At 42.3% G+C, this 16,808-nt stretch overlaps 1 protein-coding gene and 1 long non-coding RNA gene across 2 annotated transcripts in view; one reads left to right on the top strand and one right to left on the bottom strand.

Moving 5' to 3' along the window:
• Positions 1-16,808, bottom strand: part of LOC116046602 (galactose-specific lectin nattectin-like) — a 253,084-nt gene that overhangs the window by 177,310 nt on the left and 58,966 nt on the right. The gene's annotated exons all lie outside the window — the stretch shown is intronic.
• LOC116039319 lies at positions 4,705-6,793 on the top strand. The gene is made up of 4 exons (XR_004102366.2): positions 4,705-4,757; positions 5,712-5,787; positions 6,432-6,560; positions 6,695-6,793. It is a non-coding gene; the product is annotated as an uncharacterized LOC116039319 (long non-coding RNA).

Here is a 16,808-nt window from a genome sequence, read left to right as displayed (position 1 = left end):
AATGGGCCCCAACGTGTCGCTGTTGCTGCTGTGGTGAGGGGCGTGCGTGCGCGCGGGGGTGCAGCAACAGAGAGAGAGGAGAGAGAGGAGAGATGAGAGGAGAGAGAGAGAGAGAGACAGAGAGAGAGACAGAGAGGAGAGAGATAGAGACAGTAGAGCGCAGCGAGGGAGAGGTTACACATCACTAATAAACACAAAATATGGGCGTAAGGCTGCCTGAGACAGGTATGGTGTCTGGATTATGTCATATCTCACAAGCAAATTATATAATTTCACAGGCACAGATATTACTTCTACTACTGGTCAGCATGTTCTACATGTTATCCTGTCCTGCCGTGTGGCACTGATCTGGTCTCAACGCCTCAAAATCTGGGGCAAGGTCGGCCCGTGGCATCAGCAGAGTAGGCCGAATAGGGAATATAGGGAGAATAGGGAGAATAGGGAATATAGGGAGAATAGGGAGAATAGGGAATATAGGGAGAATAGGGAGAATAGGGAATATAGGGAGAATAGGGAGAATAGGGAATATAGGGAGAATAGGGAATATAGGGAATATAGGGAGAATAGGGAGAATAGGGAATATAGGGAGAATAGGGAGAATAGGGAGAATAGGGAGAATAGGGAATATAGGGAGAGTAGGGAATATAGGGAGAATAGGGAGAATAGGGAATATAGGGAGAGTAGGGAATATAGGGAGAATAGGGAGAATAGGGAGAATAGGGAATATAGGGAGAATAGGGAATATAGGGAGAATAGGGAGAATAGGGAATATAGGGAGAATAGGGAGAATAGGGAGAATAGGGAGAATAGGGAATATAGGGAGAGTAGGGAATATAGGGAGAATAGGGAGAATAGGGAATATAGGGAGAGTAGGGAATATAGGGAGAATAGGGAGAATAGGGAATATAGGGAGAGTAGGGAATATAGGGAGAATAGGGAGAATAGGGAATATAGGGAGAGTAGGGAATATAGGGAGAATAGGGAATATAGGGAGAATATGGAATATAGGGAGAGTAGGGAGAATAGGGAGAATAGGGAATATAGGGAGAATAGGGAATATAGGGAGAATAGGGAGAATAGGGAATATAGGGAGAGTAGGGAATATAGGGAGAATAGGGAATATAGGGAGAGTAGGGAATATAGGGAGAATAGGGAGAATAGGGAATATAGGGAGAGTAGGGAATATAGGGAGAATAGGGAATATAGGGAGAGTAGGGAATATAGGGAGAATAGGGAATATAGGGAGAATAGGGAATATAGGGAGAATAGGGAGAATAGGGAGAGTAGGGAGAGTAGGGAGAATAGGGAGAGTAGGGAGAGTAGGGAGAATAGGGAGAATAGGGAGAGTAGGGAGAGTAGGGAGAATAGGGAGAGTAGGGAATATAGGGAGAATAGGGAGAATAGGGAGAGTAGGGAGAATAGGGAGAGTAGGGAGAGTAGGGAGAATAGGGAGAGTAGGGAGAATAGGGAGAGTAGGGAGAATAGGGAGAATAGGGAGAATAGGGAGAGTAGGGAATATAGGGAGAATAGGGAATATAGGGAGAGTAGGGAATATAGGGAGAATAGGGAGAGTAGGGAATATAGGGAGAATAGGGAGAGTAGGGAGAATAGGGAGAATAGGGAGAATAGGGAATATAGGGAGAATAGGGAGAGTAGGGAGAATAGGGAGAATAGGGAGAGTAGGGAATATAGGGAGAATAGGGAGAATAGGGAATATAGGGAGAATAGGGAGAATAGGGAGAATAGGGAGAATAGGGAATATAGGGAGAATAGGGAGAATAGGGAGAATAGGGAATATAGGTAGAATAGGGAATATAGGGAGAATAGGGAGAATAGGGAGAATAGGGAATATAGGTAGAATAGGGAGAATAGGGAATATGGAGAATAGGGAGAATAGGGAGAATAGGGAGAATAGGGAGAAAGGGAGAGTAGGGAGAATAGGGAGAATAGGGAGAGTAGGGAGAATAGGGAGAATAGGGAATATAGGGAGAATAGGGAGAATAGGGAGAAAGGGAGAGTAGGGAATATAGGGAGAATAGGGAGAATAGGGAGAATAGGGAGAGTAGGGAGAATAGGGAGAATAGGGAGAAAGGGAGAGTAGGGAATATAGGGAGAATAGGGAATATAGGGAGAGTAGGGAATATAGGGAGAATAGGGAATATAGGGAGAATAGGGAGAATAGGGAATATAGGGAGAATAGGGAGAATAGGGAGAATAGGGAGAGTAGGGAATATAGGGAGAATAGGGAGAGTAGGGAGAATAGGGAGAGTAGGGAGAATAGGGAGAATAGGGAGAATAGGGAGAGTAGGGAGAATAGGGAGAGTAGGGAGAATAGGGAGAATAGGGAGAATAGGGAATATAGGGAGAATAGGGAGAAAGGGAGAGTAGGGAATATAGGGAGAATAGGGAATATAGGGAGAGTAGGGAATATAGGGAGAATAGGGAATATAGGGAGAATAGGGAATATAGGGAGAGTAGGGAATATAGGGAGAATAGGGAGAATAGGGAGAGTAGGGAGAGTAGGGAGAATAGGGAGAGTAGGGAGAGTAGGGAGAATAGGGAGAATAGGGAGAATAGGGAGAGTAGGGAGAATAGGGAGAGTAGGGAGAGTAGGGAGAATAGGGAGAGTAGGGAGAATAGGGAGAGTAGGGAGAATAGGGAGAATAGGGAGAATAGGGAGAGTAGGGAATATAGGGAGAATAGGGAATATAGGGAGAGTAGGGAATATAGGGAGAATAGGGAGAGTAGGGAATATAGGGAGAATAGGGAGAGTAGGGAGAATAGGGAGAATAGGGAGAATAGGGAATATAGGGAGAATAGGGAGAGTAGGGAGAATAGGGAGAATAGGGAGAGTAGGGAATATAGGGAGAATAGGGAGAATAGGGAATATAGGGAGAATAGGGAGAATAGGGAGAATAGGGAGAATAGGGAATATAGGGAGAATAGGGAGAATAGGGAGAATAGGGAATATAGGTAGAATAGGGAATATAGGGAGAATAGGGAGAATAGGGAGAATAGGGAATATAGGTAGAATAGGGAGAATAGGGAATATGGAGAATAGGGAGAATAGGGAGAATAGGGAGAATAGGGAGAAAGGGAGAGTAGGGAGAATAGGGAGAATAGGGAGAGTAGGGAGAATAGGGAGAATAGGGAATATAGGGAGAATAGGGAGAATAGGGAGAAAGGGAGAGTAGGGAATATAGGGAGAATAGGGAGAATAGGGAGAATAGGGAGAGTAGGGAGAATAGGGAGAATAGGGAGAAAGGGAGAGTAGGGAATATAGGGAGAATAGGGAATATAGGGAGAGTAGGGAATATAGGGAGAATAGGGAATATAGGGAGAATAGGGAGAATAGGGAATATAGGGAGAATAGGGAGAATAGGGAGAATAGGGAGAGTAGGGAATATAGGGAGAATAGGGAGAGTAGGGAGAATAGGGAGAGTAGGGAGAATAGGGAGAATAGGGAGAATAGGGAGAGTAGGGAGAATAGGGAGAGTAGGGAGAATAGGGAGAATAGGGAGAATAGGGAATATAGGGAGAATAGGGAGAAAGGGAGAGTAGGGAATATAGGGAGAATAGGGAATATAGGGAGAGTAGGGAATATAGGGAGAATAGGGAATATAGGGAGAATAGGGAGAATAGGGAATATAGGGAGAATAGGGAGAATAGGGAGAATAGGGAGAGTAGGGAATATAGGGAGAATAGGGAATATAGGGAGAGTAGGGAATATAGGGAGAATAGGGAATATAGGGAGAATAGGGAATATAGGGAGAATAGGGAATATAGGGAGAATAGGGAGAGTAGGGAGAATAGGGAATATAGGGAGAATAGGGAGAAAGGGAGAGTAGGGAGAATAGGGAGAATAGGGAGAATAGGGAGAATAGGGAATATAGGGAGAATAGGGAGAATAGGGAATATAGGGAGAATAGGGAGAAAGGGAGAGTAGGGAGAATAGGGAGAATAGGGAGAATAGGGAGAATAGGAAATATAGGGAGAATAGGGAGAATAAGGAGAAAGGGAGAGTAGGGAATATAGGGAGAATAGGGAGAATAGGGAATATAGGGAGAATAGGGAGAATAGGGAGAATAGGGAATATAGGGAGAATAGGGAGAATAGGGAATATAGGGAGAATAGGGAGAATAGGGAGAATAGGGAATATAGGGAGAATAGGGAGAATAGGGAGAAAGGGAGAGTAGGGAATATAGGGAGAATAGGGAATATAGGGAGAGTAGGGAATATAGGGAGAATAGGGAATATAGGGAGCATAGGGAATATAGGGAGAATAGGGAATATAGGGAGAATAGGGAGAATAGGGAATATAGGGAGAATAGGGAGAATAGGGAATATAGGGAGAATAGGGAGAATAGGGAGAAAGGGAGAGTAGGGAGAATAGGGAGAATAGGGAGAGTAGGGAATATAGGGAGAATAGGGAATATAGGGAGAGTAGGGAATATAGGGAGAGTAGGGAATATAGGGAGAGTAGGGAATATACACACTAAAAAATACTGGGTTATTTTATTAACCCAACCACTGGGTCGAGGCTGGTTAACCCTGTATTATGTATATTCAACCCATATTGGGTAACTTTCAGTAACCCAGTTGTTGGGTTAATGGTTTTGGACTGTTCCTCAGTCTTCCTTGATCTGAATAACCCAACCAGTGATCATTTTAACCCAGTGGTTTGGTCACATTCAAGTTTGGGTTCCCTCCTTTTTCTTTTCCTCCGAGGCGGGAGACCACTTCTGGAAACGCTTAAGGTTTGTCATTTCTCATTTTTTAGAACACTACCTCTGTCTTCGACAGAAACATGAGCTCGCTAGTTGTTAGTAAGTCATTCTTTTCATAACGGGACAAGCCTGTATAACTTTACTTTACTTTGCCGAAAGCAACCGTTACTGCCCCCTCCAACGGCTATCACTGATGCTAATTAAGCAAACAGCTAGCAAGCTAGCAAGGAGCCTATGCTTACTACAACATTGCTTGCAGTCAAACAGCAGACTTTAGCTCCGGTTACTGGTTACTTACTTGATCTTGATTCATGGTGGTCTACACATAGGGTTGTAATATCCACACTTAGTCAGCATTGCCGGATACGAGTAGCATTTTAGCTCTGATAATCCATTTAGCAACAGTGATCTCTAGCTAACTATGACTCATGCCTGCTATAAGGCTAGCGCAAGTTCAAGTATGATAGCGCTAATGCTAGCTAGTTGGCTAATGTTGTAGCATGATACCTAAGATTTAACTGGAGAATATTTCTAATTCTCTGAGGGAGTGACACATAAACAGTGCTTTTATACCCATTGTGTGTGTGTCTGGGGCAAATCACGAGACAAATTCACTATGATATGAGGTATTATAACGTTTTAAAAAGATCGCTAATGCTAACCGCTAGCTAGCGCTAATTGCTGACTCATGCTGTAAGCTAGCTAGTAGTACAGCTAATAGCGAAGCATTGAAGGTGCATTGCATGCATTCTGTTGATAAAGTAATGTGTGTTTAGTGTAGTTAACACACTTTGATTGTAGAAATACCACTACACTGTTTTAAGTGATTATGAAAAGACCACTAGCTAGCTAGCTACATGGCAGTAGATTACAGCAACTTCGTTATATTTTCACTAAATAGATAGTTAGACAGACAGACAGACTGCAAAATACACCTCCATACATTGATTGAACAGTAACAGATCTTGTTCTTCTCCCCTGTAGCGATTGAATATGGATGACTTTGTTAAACTAAAGTTACCAGAATGGCAACTTCTGGAGCTGATGGACCATTTTGCAGGTAAATGTTATATTGTTGTACTATAGGCCTATTATTAATACTGTTGAATATGTCAGCATTAAAAAATTAGCTACCCTATCCTCATGCATTCCCAATGAAATTATAGGCTACACAATACTCCATTTTATATAGATGTACAACATCTTGACATGTAAGAGCATTATGTAAAATAATCTAACACTGTGTGTGCCACTGAAGACCATGCCTCCCTAAACAGAATCACATTTTGTCACCATTGTAGGTCCCTGAAATACCATTTTGATAGTGACAGAAATTCCTCCACTATAGAAGGCAAACAATTGGCATGAGGTTTTATTAACCTTACCATGGCCGCAGCATCTATAGTTTAGCTGCCTCTTATTTTACCACTACTCATCTGTCTACCATTGTGCACAGCAATACTTTAAATGTAATTTTCTTATTAAAAAATGTGCTGGGGTCTCTCTCTCTCTCTCTTTCTCACTCACTCACTCACTCACTCACTCACTCACTCACACACACACACACACGGTCTTTGTCACAAGGTATAACATAAACATAATCCTAAGATTTAAATATTTGGATTTGTGCATTTTTTGAGCTATAAGCTACTCATCCGATAAACTATGATAATACTTAAGTCAAACCATTTTCTTTCTTTACAGGCTCCAGAGACTACATTTCCCTGATGGTTCTGCCAAGCCTGATGCCACCTGCAGTCTTCAGGATGGGCCTGAAAGACCGTGAGGACTACAGTGTCTGACGCCATGAAGGCCTTCATCGATCTTAAGCCTGTGAGTATTCCTAGACTCACACAGCCCCTTAGATCTAGTGATGCAGGTCTTGTAATTGTAAAATCTGTTAGAAAACATTAGCTGTCAGTCTTTGTCATTCAAGTACTTGATTTGTGGAATATTATTATTTGTAGGTCGGAACAAACATGGTGGAGTACCTTCAGGCAGCAGACCAGACCAGGCCGTAGCCCTACACCCTGGTGTTGGGAGGAGAGGAGTGCTGCTCACAGCCATCCACCGGTCTCAGTGGGCCGGCCCTGGAGCAGGACAGAGAGGTCCAAGCTGTACATGTTTGTTTCAAAAGTTTTTATGTGTTCAATATCAATTTCCCAAAGCAGTGTTTCTCTGCTTGGCATTTCCTCCAGGAGGCTGTCTATGGAAGGGGTAATGTGGCCCCATGCGTTTGAGTTTTGGAAATTCTCATGTGATAAGGGAATTCTGTCTCTCTGCCTCTCTCTCTGTCTCTCTCGCTGTCTTTCTGTCTCTCTCTGTCTGTCTATCTCTCTCTCTCTAATATTTAGGAGGAATATAAGGAGGAAATTAATTATTGTTAATAATTGTTGCTTGGTATTATTATTCCAGTTATTTGATACACATTTTGAAATGAGGTAGGGGTAATGTGGCCCCATGCATTTCTTTTTTGGAAACACTCATGTGATAAGGGAATTGGGCATGTTATTGTTATTCCAGTTTTTCAGTTTTTCTCTTTAAATGAGTAAATTAAATATTGTTCAATAAAATCAGTGACATTAATGAAGTGTATGCATTGTGTATTATTATTATTAAAAATATAGTAATTTTATAGATTAAAGAATAACTAAATGAATGAGTCAAATATCAACCCAACAAGGGGGTCAGTTGAACTCAGTATTGGGCTGGTGGGTCTGACCCAGTAATGAGTTGCATTAACCCAACGTTGGTGTCACAATGACCCAGGTTTGGGTTTGTTGGAGCAACCCTTCTACTGGGTTAAAATTTCAACCCAACTCAAAAAGTCAAATCAACCCAGGATGTGTTCTGTCCTATATTGCACCAGGAACTGGGTTGGGAATAACCCAATTTGGGTTATTTTCAGCCCAGTATTTTTTAGTGTGTAGGGAGAATAGGGAGAATAGGGAATATAGGGAGAATAGGGAGAGTAGGGAGAATAGGGAGAGTAGGGAATATAGGGAGAATAGGGAGAATGGGGAGAAAGGGAGAGTAGGGAGAATACACACTAAAAAATACTGGGCTGAAAATAACCCAAATTGGGTTATTCCCAACCCAGTTCCTGGTGCAATATAGGACAGAACACATCCTGGGTTGATTTGACTTTTTGAGTTGGGTTGAAATTTTAACCCAGTAGAAGGGTTGCTCCAACAAACCCAAACCTGGGTCATTGTGACACCAACGTTGGGTTAATGCAACTCATTACTGGGTCAGACCCACCAGCCCAATAATGAGTTCAACTGACCCCCTTGTTGGGTTGATATTTGACTCATTCATTTAGTTATTCTTTAATCCATAAAATTACTATATTTTTAATATTAATAATACACAATGCATACACTTCATTAATGTCACTGATTTTATTGAACAATATTTAATTTATTCATTTAAAGAGAAAAACTGAAAAACTGGAATAACAATAACATGCCCAATTCCCTTATCACATGAGTGTTTCCAAAAAAGAAATGGATGGGGCCACATTACCCCTACCTCATTTCAAAATGTGTATCAAATAACTGGAATAATAATACCAAGCAACAATTATTAACAATAATTACTTTCCTCCTTATATTCCTCCTAAATATTAGAGAGAGAGAGATAGACTGACAGAGAGAGACAGAAAGACAGCGAGAGAGGCAGAGAGAGAGAGAGGCAGAGAGACAGAATTCCCTTATCACATGAGAATTTCCAAAACTCAACGCATGGGGCCACATTACCCCTTCCATAGACAGCCTCCTGGAGGAAATGCCAAGCAGAGAAACACTGCTTTGGGAAATTGATATTGAACACATAAAAACTTTTGAAACAAACATGTCCAGCTTGGACACCGCTGTCCTGCTCCAGGGCCGGCCCATTGAGAATGGTGAATGGCTGTGAGCAGCACTCCTCTCCTCCCAACACCAGGGTGTAGGGCTACGGCCTGGTCTGCTCTGCTGCCTGAAGGTACTCCACCATGTTTGTTCCGACCTGCAAATAATAATATTCCACAAATCAAGTACTTGAATGACAAAGACTGACAGCTAATGTTTTCTAACAGATTTTACAATTACAAGACCTGCATCACTAGATCTAAGGGGCTGTGTGAGTCTAGGAATACTCACAGGCTTAAGATCGATGAAGGCCTTCATGGCGTCAGACACTGTAGACCTCACGGTCTTTCAGGCCCATCCTGAAGACTGCAGGTGGCATCAGGCTTGGCAGAACCATCAGGGAAATGTAGTCTTTGGAGCCTGTAAAGAAAGAAAATGGTTTGACTTAAGTATTATCATAGTTTATCGGATGAGTAGCTTATAGCTCAAAAAATGCACAAATCCAAATATTCAAATCTTAGGATTATGTTTATGTTACACCTTGTGACAAAGACCGTGTCTGCACGTGGAGTGTGTGTGTGTGTGTGTGTGTGTGTGTGTGAGTGAGTGAGTGAGTGAGAGAGAGACCCCAGCACATTTTTTAATAAGAAAATTACATTTAAAGTATTGCTGTGCGTAGTGGTAAAATAAGAGGTAGCTAAACTATAGATTCTGTGGCCATGGTAAGGTTAATAAAACCTCATGCCAATTGTTTGCCTTCTATAGTGGAGGAATTTCTGTCACTATCAAAATGGTATTTCAGGGACCTACGATGGTGACCACAGGTGATGGGTAATCAAAATGTGATTCTGTTTAGGGAGGCATGGTCTTCAGTGGCACACACAGTGTTAGAATATTTTACATAATGCTCTTACATGTCAAGATGTTGTACATGTATACAAAATGGAGTATTGTGTAGCCTATAATTTCATTGGGGATGCATGAGGATAGGGTAACTAATTTTTTAATGCTGACATATTCAACAGTATTAATAATAGGCCTATAGTACAACAATATAACATTTACCTGCAAAAGTGTCAATCAGCTCTGGAAGTTGCCATTCTGGTAACTTTAATTTAACAAAGTCATCCATATTCAATCGCTACAGGGGAGAAGAACAAGATCTGTTAATGTTCAATCAATGTATGGAGGTGTATTTTGCAGTCTGTCTGTCTGTCTAGCTATCTATTTAGTGAAAATATAACGAAGTTGCTGTAATCTGCTGCCATATAGCTAGCTAGCTAGTGGTCTTTTCATAATCACTTAAGACAGTGTAGTGGTCTTTCTACAATCAAAGTGTGTTAACTACACTAAACACACATTACTTTATCAACAGAATGCATGCAATGCACCTTCAATGCTTCGCTATTAGCTGTACTACTAGCTAGCTTACAGCATGAGTCAGCAATTAGCGCTAGCTAGCGGTTAGCATTAGCGATCTTTTTAAAACGTTATAATACCTCATATCATAGTGAATTTGTCTCGTGATTTACCCCAGACACACACACAGTGGGTATAACAGCACTGTTTATGTGTCACTGCCTCAGAGAATTAGAAATATTCTCCAGTTAAATCTTAGGTAGCATGCTACAACATTAGCCAACTAGCTAGCATTAGCGCTATCATACTTGAACTTGCGCTAGCCTTATAGCATGCATGAGTCATAGTTAGCTAGAAATCACTGTTGCTAAATGGATTATCAGAGCTAAAATGCTACTCGTATCCGGCAATGCTGACTAAGTGTGGATATTACAACCCTATGTGTAGACCACCATGAATCAAGATCAAGTCAGTAACCAGTAACCGGAGCTAAAGTCTGCTGTTTGACTGCAAGCAATGTTGTAGTAAGCATAGGCTCCTTGCTAGCTTGCTAGCTGTTTGCTTAATTAGCATCAGTGATAGCCGTTGGAGGGGGCAGTAACGGTTGCTTTCGGCAAAGTAAAGTAAAGTTATACAGGCTTGTCCCGTTATGAAAAGAATGACTTACTAACAACTAGCGAGCTCATGTTTCTGTCGAAGACAGAGGTAGTGTTCTAAAAAATGAGAAATGACAAACCTTAAGCGTTTCCAGAAGTGGTCTCCCGCCTCGGAGGAAAAGAAAAAGGAGGGAACCCAAACTTGAATGTGACCAAACCACTGGGTTAAAATGATCACTGGTTGGGTTATTCAGATCAAGGAAGACTGAGGAACAGTCCAAAACCATTAACCCAACAACTGGGTTACTGAAAGTTACCCAATATGGGGTTGAATATACATAATACAGGGTTAACCAGCCTCGACCCAGTGGTTGGGTTAATAAAATAACCCAGTATTTTTTAGTGTGAGTGAGAGAGAGAGAGACAGAGAGAGAGAGAGAGACAGAGAGAGAGAGAGACAGAGAGAGGAGAGGACAGAGAGAGAGAGAGAGAGACAGAGAGAGAGAGAGACAGAGAGAGAGAGACAAAGAGAGAGAGAGACAGAGAGAGAGAGAGAGAGAGAGAGACAGAGAGAGAGAGAGAGACAGAGAGACAGAGAGAGAGAGAGAGAGAGAGAGAGAGAGAGAGAGACAGAGAGAGAGAGAGAGACAGAGAGAGAGAGAGAGACAGAGAGAGAGAGAGAGAGAGACAGAGAGAGAGAGAGAGAGAGAGAGAGAGACAGAGAGAGAGACAGAGAGAGAGAGAGAGACAGAGAGAGAGAGAGGGAGAGGTTACACATCACTATAAACACAAATATGGGTCGTAATGGCTGCCTGAGACAGGTATGGTGTCTGGATTATGTCATATCTCACAAGCAAATTATATAATTTCACAGGCACAGATATTACTTCTACTACTGGTCAGCATGTTCTACATGTTATCCTGTCCTGCCGTGTGGCACTGATCTGGTCTCAACGCCTCAAAATCTGGGGCAAGGTCGGCCCGTGGCATCAGCAGAGTAGGCCGAATAGGGAATATAGGGAGAATAGGGAGAATAGGGAATATAGGGAGAATAGGGAGAATAGGGAATATAGGGAGAATAGGGAATATAGGGAGAATAGGGAGAATAGGGAGAATAGGGAATATAGGGAGAGTAGGGAGAATAGGGAGAATAGGGAGAATAGGGAGAATATGGAATATAGGGAGAATAGGGAGAATAGGGAATATAGGGAGAGTAGGGAATATAGGGAGAATAGGGAGAATATGGAATATAGGGAGAGTAGGGAATATAGGGAGAATAGGGAATATAGGGAGAGTAGGGAATATAGGGAGAATAGGGAATATAGGGAGAGTAGGGAATATAGGGAGAATAGGGAATATAGGGAGAATAGGGAGAATAGGGAGAATAGGGAATATAGGGAGAATAGGGAATATAGGGAGAGTAGGGAGAATAGGGAATATAGGGAGAATAGGGAGAAAGGGAGAGTAGGGAGAATAGGGAGAATAGGGAGAGTAGGGAGAGTAGGGAGAATAGGGAGAATAGGGAGAGTAGGGAATATAGGGAGAATAGGGAATATAGGGAGAGTAGGGAGAATAGGGAATATAGGGAGAATAGGGAGAAAGGGAGAGTAGGGAGAATAGGGAGAATAGGGAATATAGGGAGAATAGGGAGAATAGGGAGAATAGGGAATATAGGTAGAATAGGGAGAATAGGGAATATAGGGAGAATAGGGAGAATAGGGAGAATAGGGAATATAGGGAGAATAGGGAGAGTAGGGAGAATAGGGAGAATAGGGAATATAGGGAGAATAGGGAGAATAGGGAGAGTAGGGAATATAGGGAGAATAGGGAATATAGGGAGAATAGGGAATATAGGGAGAATAGGGAATATAGGGAGAATAGGGAATATAGGGAGAATAGGGAATATAGGGAGAATAGGGAGAATAGGGAATATAGGGAGAATAGGGAGAATAGGGAGAATAGGGAATATAGGGAGAATAGGGAGAATAGGGAGAATAGGGAATATAGAGAGAATAGGGAGAATAGGGAGAATAGGGAATATAGGGAGAATAGGGAGAATAGGGAGAATAGGGAATATAGGGAGAGTAGGGAATATAGGGAGAATAGGGAATATAGGGAGAGTAGGGAATATAGGGAGAATAGGGAATATAGGGAGAGTAGGGAATATAGGGAGAATAGGGAATATAGGGAGAGTAGGGAATATAGGGAGAATAGGGAATATAGGGAGAGTAGGGAGAATAGGGAGAATAGGGAGAGTAGGGAGAGTAGGGAGAATAGGGAGAATAGGGAGAGTAGGGAGAATAGGGAGAGTAGGGAGAATAGGGAGAGTAGGGAGAGTAGGGAGAATAGGGAGAATAGGGAGAGTAGGGAATATAGGGAGAATAGGGAGAATAGGGAATATAGGTAGAATAGGGAGAATAGGGAGAATAGGGAATATAGGGAGAATAGGGAATATAGGGAGAATAGGGAGAGTAGGGAGAATAGGGAGAATAGGGAATATAGGGAGAATAGGGAGAATAGGGAATATAGGGAGAATAGGGAGAATAGGGAATATAGGGAGAATAGGGAGAATGGGGAGAATAGGGAGAATAGGGAGAATAGGGAGAATAGGGAGAAAGGGAGAGTAGGGAGAATAGGGAATATAGGGAGAATAGGGAATATAGGGAGAATAGGGAGAATAGGGAATATAGGTAGAATAGGGAGAATAGGGAATATAGGGAGAATAGGGAGAATAGGGAATATAGGGAGAATAGGGAATATAGGGAGAATAGGGAGAATAGGGAGAGTAGGGAGAATAGGGAGAATAGGGAATATAGGGAGAATAGGGAGAATAGGGAGAATAGGGAATATAGAGAGAATAGGGAGAGTAGGGAGAATAGGGAGAATAGGGAATATAGGGAGAATAGGGAGAATAAGGAGAATAGGGAATATAGGGAGAATAGGGAATATAGGGAGAGTAGGGAATATAGGGAGAATAGGGAATATAGGGAGAATAGGGAATATAGGGAATATAGGGAGAATAGGGAATATAGGGAGAATAGGGAGAATAGGGAATATAGGGAGAATAGGGAGAGTAGGGAGAATAGGGAGAGTAGGGAGAATAGGGAGAATAGGGAATATAGGGAGAATAGGGAGAATATGGAATATATGGAGAATAGGGAGAATAGGGAGAATAGGGAATATAGGGAGAATAGGGAATATAGGGAGAGTAGGGAGAATAGGGAGAGTAGGGAGAATAGGGAGAGTAGGGAATATAGGGAGAATAGGGAATATAGGGAGAGTAGGGAATATAGGGAGAATAGGGAATATAGGGAGAATAGGGAATATAGGGAGAGTAGGGAATATAGGGAGAATAGGGAATATAGGGAGAATAGGGAATATAGGGAGAATAGGGAATATAGGGAGAATAGGGAATATAGGGAGAATAGGGAGAATAGGGAATATATGGAGAATAGGGAATATAGGGAGAATAGGGAGAGTAGGGAATATAGGGAGAATAGGGAATATAGGGAGAGTAGGGAATATAGGGAGAATAGGGAATATAGGGAGAATAGGGAATATAGGGAGAATAGGGAATATAGGGAGAATAGGGAATATAGGGAGAATAGGGAGAATAGGGAATATAGGGAGAATAGGGAGAATAGGGAGAATAGGGAATATAGAGAGAATAGGGAGAGTAGGGAGAATAGGGAATATAGGGAGAGTAGGGAATATAGGGAGAATAGGGAATATAGGGAGAGTAGGGAATATAGGGAGAATAGGGAATATAGGGAGAATAGGGAATATAGGGAGAATAGGGAATATAGGGAGAGTAGGGAATATAGGGAGAATAGGGAATATAGGGAGAGTAGGGAGAATAGGGAGAATAGGGAGAGTAGGGAGAGTAGGGAGAATAGGGAGAATAGGGAGAGTAGGGAATATAGGGAGAATAGGGAGAATAGGGAGAGTAGGGAGAATAGGGAGAGTAGGGAGAATAGGGAGAGTAGGGAGAGTAGGGAGAATAGGGAGAATAGGGAGAGTAGGGAATATAGGGAGAATAGGGAATATAGGGAGAGTAGGGAGAATATGGAATATAGGGAGAATAGGGAATATAGGGAGAATAGGGAGAGTAGGGAGAATAGGGAGAATAGGGAGAATAGGGAATATAGGGAGAATAGGGAGAATAGGGAATATAGGGAGAATAGGGAGAATAGGGAATATAGGGAGAATAGGGAGAATGGGGAGAATAGGGAGAATAGGGAGAATAGGGAGAAAGGGAGAGTAGGGAGAATAGGGAGATATAGGGAGAATAGGGAGAATAGGGAATATAGGTAGAATAGGGAGAATAGGGAATATAGGGAGAATAGGGAATATAGGGAGAATAGGGAGAATAGGGAGAATAGGGAATATAGGGAGAATAGGGAGAATAGGGAATATAGGGAGAATAGGGAGAATAGGGAATATAGAGAGAATAGGGAGAGTAGGGAGAATAGGGAGAGTAGGGAATAGGAGATAGGGAATATAGGGAGAGTAGGGAATATAGGGAGAGTAGGGAATATAGGGAGAATAGGGAATATAGGGAGAATAGGGAATATAGGGAGAATAGGGAATATAGGGAGAATAGGGAATATAGGGAGAATAGGGAGAATAGGGGAGAATAGGGAGAGTAGGGAGAGATAGGGAGATAGGGAGAATAGGGAGAATAGGGAGAATAGGGAATATAGGGAGAATAGGGAGAATAGGGAGAAAGGGAGAGTAGGGAGAATAGGGAGAATAGGGAATATAGGGAGAATAGGGAGAATAGGGAGAATAGGGAGAGTAGGGAATATAGGGAGAATAGGGAATATAGGGAGAGTAGGGAATATAGGGAGAATAGGGAATATAGGGAGAATAGGGAATATAGGGAGAATAGGGAGAATAGGGAATATAGGGAGAATAGGGAATATAGGGAGAATAGGGAATATAGGGAGAATAGGGAGAATAGGGAATATAGGGAGAATAGGGAGAGTAGGGAATATATGGCGAGAATAGGGAGAGTAGGGAGAATAGGGAATATAGGGAGAATAGGGATAGTAGGGAGAATAGGGAATATAGGGAGAATAGGGAGAATAAGGAGAATAGGGAATATAGGGAGAATAGGGAGAAAGGAAGAGTAGGGAGAATAGGGAATATAGGGAGAATAGGGAGAATAAGGAGAATAGGGAATATAGGGAGAATAGGGAGAATAAGGAGAATAGGGAATATAGGGAGAATAGGGAGAATAGGGAGAATAGGGAATATAGGGAGAATAGGGAGAATAAGGAGAATAGGGAATATAGGGAGAATAGGGAGAATAGGGAATATAGGGAGAATAGGGAGAATAGGGAGAATAGGGAATATAGGGAGAATAGGGAGAATAGGGAATATAGGGAGAATAGGGAATAGGGAGAATAGGGAATATAGGGAGAAGTAGGGAATATAGGGAGAATAGGGAATATAGGGAGAATAGGGAATATAGGGAGAATAGGGGAATAGGAATATAGGAGAATAGGGAATATAGGGAGAATAGGGAGAGTAGGGAGAAGGGAGAGTAGGGAGAATAGGGAGAATAGGGAGAGTAGGGATTAGGGAGAATAGGGAATATGGGAGAGTAGGGAATATATGGAGAATAGGGAATATAGGGAGAATAGGGAATATAGGGAGAATAGGGAGAATAGGGAGAGTAGGGAATATAGGGAGAATAGGGAGAATGGGGAGAATAGGGAGAATAGGGAATATAGGGAGAATAGGGAGAATGGGGAGAATAGGGAATATAGGGAGAATAGGGAGAATAGGGAGAATAGGGAGAGTAGGGAGAATGGGGAGAATAGGGAATATAGGGAGAATAGGGAGAGTAGGGAGAATAGGGACGACTAGGAGATATAGGGGAAGATAGGAGAATAGGGGAGAATAGGGAGAGTAGGGAATATGTGAGAATCGGGAGAAAGGGAGAATAGGGAGAATAGGGAATATAGGAGACTAGGGAGCGACATGGGGAGACTAGGGAATATAGGGAGAATAGGGAGAGTCGGGAGAATAGGGAGAGTAGGGAGAGTGGGAGAGTAGGGAGATATAGGAGAATAGGTGAGACGTAGGGAGAATAGGGAGAGAGGAGAGTGAGAGTAGGGAGAGTAAGGGAGAGAGAGGAGGAGGAATAGGAGAATAGGGAGAGTAGGAGAAATTAGGGAGAGTAGGAGAATAGGGAGAGTAGGAGAAAGGAGAGTAGGGAGAGTGGAGACGTAGGAGAATAGGGAGGAGAGTAGGGAGAATAGGGAATA

Source organism: Sander lucioperca, chromosome 8 (assembly GCF_008315115.2).
Source record: "Sander lucioperca isolate FBNREF2018 chromosome 8, SLUC_FBN_1.2, whole genome shotgun sequence".
Classification (NCBI taxonomy): Eukaryota; Metazoa; Chordata; class Actinopteri; order Perciformes; family Percidae; genus Sander; species Sander lucioperca.
The sequence above is the reverse complement of the archived record's forward strand: the minus strand, read 5'-3'. Positions and strand labels throughout refer to the sequence as shown.